This window comes from Macaca mulatta, chromosome 5, assembly GCF_049350105.2.
Source record: "Macaca mulatta isolate MMU2019108-1 chromosome 5, T2T-MMU8v2.0, whole genome shotgun sequence".
In the NCBI taxonomy this organism is placed as follows: Eukaryota; Metazoa; Chordata; class Mammalia; order Primates; family Cercopithecidae; genus Macaca; species Macaca mulatta.
In genome coordinates this window covers 165,815,697-165,822,565 of record NC_133410.1, presented here as the reverse complement: position 1 = coordinate 165,822,565, position 6,869 = coordinate 165,815,697, and the positions used below count along the sequence as shown (strand labels likewise).

Genomic DNA, 6,869 nt, shown 5'->3' with positions numbered 1-6,869 from the left:
ATATGCCAGTACATATAGGACATTCTTTCCTAAGCTTAATCAAGATTCAGACAAATGTTAGAATGAGAGAGGAACTGCTAGGCAGAGACACTGAGAGTTCAGTTGCATAACAGATATAGGAGGGGGAAGATGTTGCTTTCATTGTCAATGATTAGTGGGTAGATTGCTTGGTAGATGGTTTGTTTTTAAGGGAATTGGATGGTATGCTATCTGGATTCCACCTGGGTTCCAATCCACTGATTAACACTTTAGAAAGATAGGAAGATAATGGAGGAGATGATTTGCTAGAATTTCTGTGAAAGAGAATGGTTACAATGTGCCATTTTAGCTACTCGCCACTCCCCACTGCTCTGCCCAAATTTGCTTGGATCATGATATGACTATATTATGGACACGTTATAAAGTACATAGATGTTCTCACATACGGCATTTGCATCAGGAGGTGGGGAAGGTTCTGCTATAGAATGGCTTCAGAAGTGTCAGAGATAGATGAGGGGATGAGAACTGAGGAATCGCGGAGGAAACCTTTGGGAACATGTGTGAGACAATTTCAGAGATACACAGAAGTGTGAAAGTGAATTTTGGAAGGGCTAATGTATTGCATTTTGCAGAAGGTGTGAAGAGCCAGTAAAATTTTAAATATTATTTTTTAAATGACACATTTTGAAACCGCAGACTACGAAGACCTGGGGGAATACAATTTGTACTGGGGAGATCAATTTTTACAGAATTGGTTACCTTTCCTACTTGAACCAAACTAGACATTTCTCTGATTTTTTAAATTCATTTTCTATGACGTAACTTTGTTGATAGAAATGAAGTAGCCAGAAAGTCCAAGAATCCACCATTGTTTCCAACATAGACCAATAAGAAGCATAAAAAATTTACTTTCTAGTAATTTTTTTTCTGGAATACTGCGAAGAAAATTTATTTAAAAATTTTAGGCCAGGCGTGGTGACTCATGCCTGTAATCCCAGCACTTTGGGAGGCCAAGGTGGTGGATCATGAGGCCAAAAGGTCGAGACCATCCTGACCAACATGGTGAAACCCCGTCTCTACTAAAAATACAAAAATTAGCTGGGCGCAGTGGCGCACGCCTGTAGTCCCAGCTGCTCGGGAGGCTGAGGCAGGAGAATCGCTTCAACCTGGGAGGCGGAGGTTGTAGTGAGACCGTGCCACTGCACTACAGCCTGGCAACAGAGCGAGACCCTGTCTCAAACAAACAAACAAAAAAAATTAATAGGGCAATTATCTTTAAGAGTTTTTAAAATACCCAACCCAAACTAAACAATATTAAAGACAGAATAGTCTTTATTCTTGTTACAGGAGATAACAGTTCCATGTGTGTTATTGTCCCTGAAGACCTTCCCACGAGACAAGATGTGGAGACTGAAGAGAGTGATACTGATGATTCTGATTCTGTTGTAGGCCTAGGCTAACGTATGTATTTGTGTCTTTGTTTTCTTAAACTTTTAACAACAACAACAATAAAAAAGTTTAAAAAGTAAAAACAATTTTAAAAATAGAAAAAAGCTTATAAAAGAATATTTAAAAAGAAAATATTTTTTAAAAGATGTACAATGTGTTTGTGATTTAAGTCAAGTGTTATTACAAGAGTCAAAAAGTTTTTCAAAGTTAAAAATTTAAATATAAAAGAAATAATATGCTAAGAATAATTTATTATTGAAGAAAATAAATTTTTTAGAAATTTAGTGAGCCTAAATCTACAGTGTTTATAAAGTTTATAGTCATATGCAGTCATATCCTAGGCATTTATATTCACTCACCCAGTGAATGTAAACTGACTCACCCAGAGCAACCTCCAGTCCTGCAAGCTCCATTCATGGGAAGTGCCCCTATACACTACTTTAATCTTTTATATCATATTTCTATGATATACCTTTTCTGTGTTTAGTTATGTTTAGATACACAAATACCATTGCGTTAAAATTGCCTACAGTATTCAGTGCAGTAATATGCTGTACAGGCCTCATACACACAGGCTGGCCAAGCAGCCACTTCTTGGTGCAACCGTGAGGGGCGGGAAGATGGCGGAGGTGGTGGTGGGCAAAGAAAAGCACCGGCAGCAGCCGCTCCTCTTGTTTGCTCCTGTCCCGCATCCGGGTTATCAGGAAGAGCTTCCCCAGGTGCCCTGAACCCGCTCCACTGCAGCCCCTTTAGTGTCGTCACTTCTTCACAGACTTCCAGTGCCTGGTAGTCTTTCCAGGACAAGATTGAGGTCCTCATGCACCTGCGCCACAAACAGCCAGAGGGAAAGTGGCCCAAACAGCAGCCCCGCTTTCACAGGCCCGCTCTGCAGCTCAGGCACCAAGAAAGCAGCGGATACCGGCAGCCATTGCGCTGATCTGCTGTGGCTCCAAACTGCAAGGACAATTTCTTTTTCTTTTCTTTCCTTTTCTTCTCTTTTCTTCTCTCCCCTCCCCTCCCCTCCCCCTCCCCCTCCCCTCCCTCTCCCCCCTCTCCTCTCCCCTCCCCCTCCCCTCCTCTCCCCTCCCCCTCCCCTCCACTCTTCTCTTTCCTTTTTTGAGATGGAGTCTTGCCCTGTCGCCCAGGCTGGAGTGCAGTGGCACCATCTCGGCTCACTGCAACCTCTGCCTCCTGGGTTCAAGCAATTCTCCTGTCCGTCTAATTTTTGTATTTTTAGTAGAGAAGGGGTGTTACCATGTTTGCCAGGCTATTCTTGAACTCCTGACCTGGTGGCCTCCCAAAGTGCTGGGATTACAGGCGTGAGCCACTGTGTCAGGCCGCAAGGGCAATTTTAACTTTTAAATGTACAATAGATTTTGAAGAGCTTGTACAGATCAGTTATGTACATTCATATATGTATATTTTGGAATCAGTTCTTATAAACAGCTTGATTCAATTTTAGCTAAATAGTTTATAAGTAGTATGTTACATTTGAACTTTTGTCTTTTAAGAAAAGTTAACTATTCAATATTATTTTTCTACTGTAAAGAAATATACTTTTCTCTTAAAAATCTGTACATACTTTTACGGTAAGATGCTTTATAGAATTAGTTTTAGAGCCCTCTATGGCTCTAACACCTTGCTTACTGCCTGCAAATTTTGTGAAATTTAAAAATAAGCTTTCTAACACTTTTATTCCTACAGAAAAATTGCAAGTCAAATTATCAAATCAAATACAAAAATAAGTCTTACCTCTGCTATAAGCATATTGTTCTAAAACAAAAAACAAAACAAACAAAAAAACACACATTTTGAAACATTTCTTTATTGAAGATCTCTCTCTTAACTGCTCTTTGCTTTAAATCCCTGGTACTTGTTTTTACTGTCTGTAAGAGAAAAACGGACAGGTGCTGTGGCTCATGTCCATATTCCCAGCATCCAGGGAGTCCGAGGTGGGTGGATAACCTGATGTCAGGAGTTCAAGACCAGCCTGACCAACAAGGTGAAACCCCATCTCTACTAAAAATACAAAAAATTAGCCAGTCATGGTGGCAGATGCCTGCAATCCCAGCTACTCAGGAGGCTGAGGCAGGAGAATCACTTGAATCTGGGAGGCGGACGCAGCAGTGAGTCAAGATCACACCAGTGCACTCCACCCAGGGCAACAACAGCAGAAACTTCTTCTCAAAAAAAAAGAGAAAACCTATCATAAGACTTTTCCCCGCCATAGGGCAAATGTTTGGCTCCTCTCTCACTCTTTTTTCTTTTTTAAGAAAAGGTTTATAATTTACATTCAGTAAAATCATCCTATTTAGTGTCTAGTCTGTGAATTTTGACAAATGCATAGTTTTGTAACCAGTCAATAGGCAGGACAGATCCATCACCCACAACATTCCCCTCTGCCCCCTTGTATTCAGTCTCTTCTGCCCCCTGGCAATCACTGATGTTTTCTGTTCCTCTTGTTTATTAACATTTATTTTAAAATAAAATATTTTAAAATCAAAAATTGTATATGCCATACAGATTTTGTAGACTGACAGCCAGAAACTATACCACATGGCCTCGGTGTGTAGTAGTCTATAACATCTAGGTTTGTGTAAGTACACTCCACGATGTTTGCACAATGAGGACATCACCATTAATGACACACTTCTCAGAATGTAGCTTCATTGTTAAGTGACATGTGACTATAATACTTGGATAAAATTATGCTAATGCCTGTGATATTTGGTCAAATGAAATTCCCTCATATACTGAATTTTTATTTGTATTGGTCTGTCGCATTTTCATTCATTCCACAAATATTTATTGATTACTTATGTGCTGCAAAGAGAGAAATTAATGTTAATATGATAGTTTGCCTTCCCAGAGTTCATGTTCTAGTGAGAGAGACAGACAATTGCATTGAAGGGCTAAAGTTGTGTATAAAGTTACTTCTGTTCTAAAGAGAAGAGGCATGATTCAAATAACACAGAAAACGAATCCCACTTTCCACTGAGACTTATGGAAGAGCAAAATAAGGAAGATGTCAATCGCAGAGCCTTCACCAGGTTTGCACTACTGAAGGACAGCACTCACCTTGGTTAATCTGTTGTTTAATAGAGCATTTTAAGGAGTCCTTAGAAGTACAAAGGTGGATCTATAGCTAAAAAGAGGCAGAAAGAGCTAAGTTATACTTACTGTTTTTTTAATAAAAGGAGGAGACTGGAATTTGGAGAAGACACCCAGTACAAGTGACCTAGAAAACAGAAGCAAAGAAACACCGCATAGTAGGAAGCTAGATCTCACAGAGAAGGTTGTCAGAAATTCACAGGAAGCAGGGCGTAAACTACTTATTTTAAAAATGGAGGTCTGATATTCAAAGTTGTATTGCTAGGACATAGCCCCCATCCTTGTCTAAACCTTCAGTGCAACTTTGCTTTGTAGGTTGAATTCCACTTCTGCAAGAGTCGAAAGCAGTTACTACCCTGCTCGCTCTGACAGCACACATACTAAAATTGGAACGACACAGAGAAGATTAGCATGGACCCTGTGCAAGGATGACACGCAAATTCATGAACCATTCCATATTTTTGTGAGAATTTAACAATGAGATCACTTGGTCACAAGGCGAGGAATATCACACACCGGTGCCTGTTACCGGTGTAACAGGGTGGGGGGCTGGGGGAGGGATAGCATTAGGAGAAATACCTAATGTAAATGATGAGTTGATGGGTGCAGCAAACCAACATGGCACATGTATACCTATGTATCAAACCTGCACGTTGTGCACATGTACCCTAGAACTTAAAGTATAATTAAAAAGAAAGAAAGAAAGAAAGAAAGAAAGAAAGAAAGAAAGAAAGAAAGAAAGAAAGAAAGAAAGAAAGAAAGAAAGAAAGAAAGAAAGAAAGAAAGAAAGCACTTACTACCTACATTTTGGATACTCAGGGCAATGCCTACAACCTGTCACACATTTTAGTAAATCTGTTTTCAAAGGGGAAAATAAATAATGGTATAACTATTGCAGAGTGAAGCCTGAGGAAAAATTTAGTCATTTTTATTATGGCGGTACAGAAGTCTTTATACTTGGATAAGGCAGGAAGGAATAAATGTTTCCTTTTCTAAAAAGGATAATTTGGTTGCTAAGTCTGTGAAGTTTTATGCAAATAACAAGAGAAATTGCAGCTCCAATTGCCTTAACAATAACGTAAATGTGTTAACTGATATAACTAGAATTCCAGAGTTATGGCAGAATTTTACTGATCCAATTCACCCCAATCACTCTGACTTTTTAAAATAAGTTTTAATCTAAGGTTAACATTAATTCCTCTTACGGTTGTAGCAACTGGTGTTTACACCAGTTGGAGAGAAAGCACTCTGGCTACAGTATTCCAACTACGCGTCCTAAAGTGTATCTAGCTGGCTTGCATAGTTTACGTGGCTAGTCCTAACCCAATACTTACAACAGGGCAAAAAAAGTGCAGTGATTATATGTGGAACCTACCACTACAGCTAGGAGTTAGTGAAATGTGTCAGTATTGTTTCAAAATTAGGAGGAAGAAGAAAGAGATGCTAAACAGAAAAACAAGTATGTCCATTAGAGTAGATTAAAAAAGGGGGGTGAGGATAAGGCTAAATGTAATAAAGAAGAAATTCAGGCCGGGCGCGGTGGCTCAAGCCTGTAATCCCAGCACTCTGGGAAGCCGAGGCGGGCGGATCACGAGGTCAGGAGATCGAGACCATCCTGGCTAACACAGTGAAACCCCGTCTCTACTAAAAAAAAATACAAAAAATTAGCCGGGCGAGGTGGCGGGCGCCTGTAGTCCCAGCTATTCGGGAGGCTGAGGCAGGAGAACGGCGTAAACCCGGGAGGCGGAGCTTGCAGTGAGCTGAGATCCGGCCACTGCACTCCAGCCCGGGCGACAGAGAGAGACTCCGTCTCAAAAAAAAAAAAAAAAAAAAAAAAGAAATTCTATGACTTCATACAGCAACACCTTTTCTCTAGACTGAGAAGACTTTAAATGGATTTGATCACTTATTATCGTTTGCTATGAATATAGCATTCATAAACTATTTACTTTTAAAATGGAGGTCTGATATTCAAGGTTGTATTACTAGGACATAAACCTCTCCCTTGTCCAAACCTTCAGTGTAACTTTGCTATGTAGATTGAATATAGCATTCATAGCAAATTATATTGAGTAATCCAATTCATTGAAAGGCTTCTCAGTCACATTTCAAAGGTGTTGCACATTGTATAAACTCTGTGAACTCACATGGGATAGCATCCTTTGCTACCACACAGACAACCTGGGAGAATTTCAAGGTCATAAAAGTAGTTTGAGGTCCAAATAAACCCTGAACTATACAGAATGTCTTCTTTTTCCAGCAGTTTTATAACATCATAAATATTTTTGTGTCTGATACTGCTAATGAGTTCCATAAAAGAATTTCATCCC

At 39.7% G+C, this 6,869-nt stretch overlaps 1 non-coding gene across 1 annotated transcript; it reads left to right on the top strand.

Moving 5' to 3' along the window:
- Positions 1-4,895: 4,895 nt before the first annotated feature.
- LOC114678480 (U6 spliceosomal RNA) lies at positions 4,896-5,002 on the top strand. Its single transcript, XR_003729927.2, has one exon. It is a non-coding gene; the product is annotated as a U6 spliceosomal RNA (small nuclear RNA).
- The last annotated feature ends 1,867 nt before the right edge of the window (positions 5,003-6,869 follow it).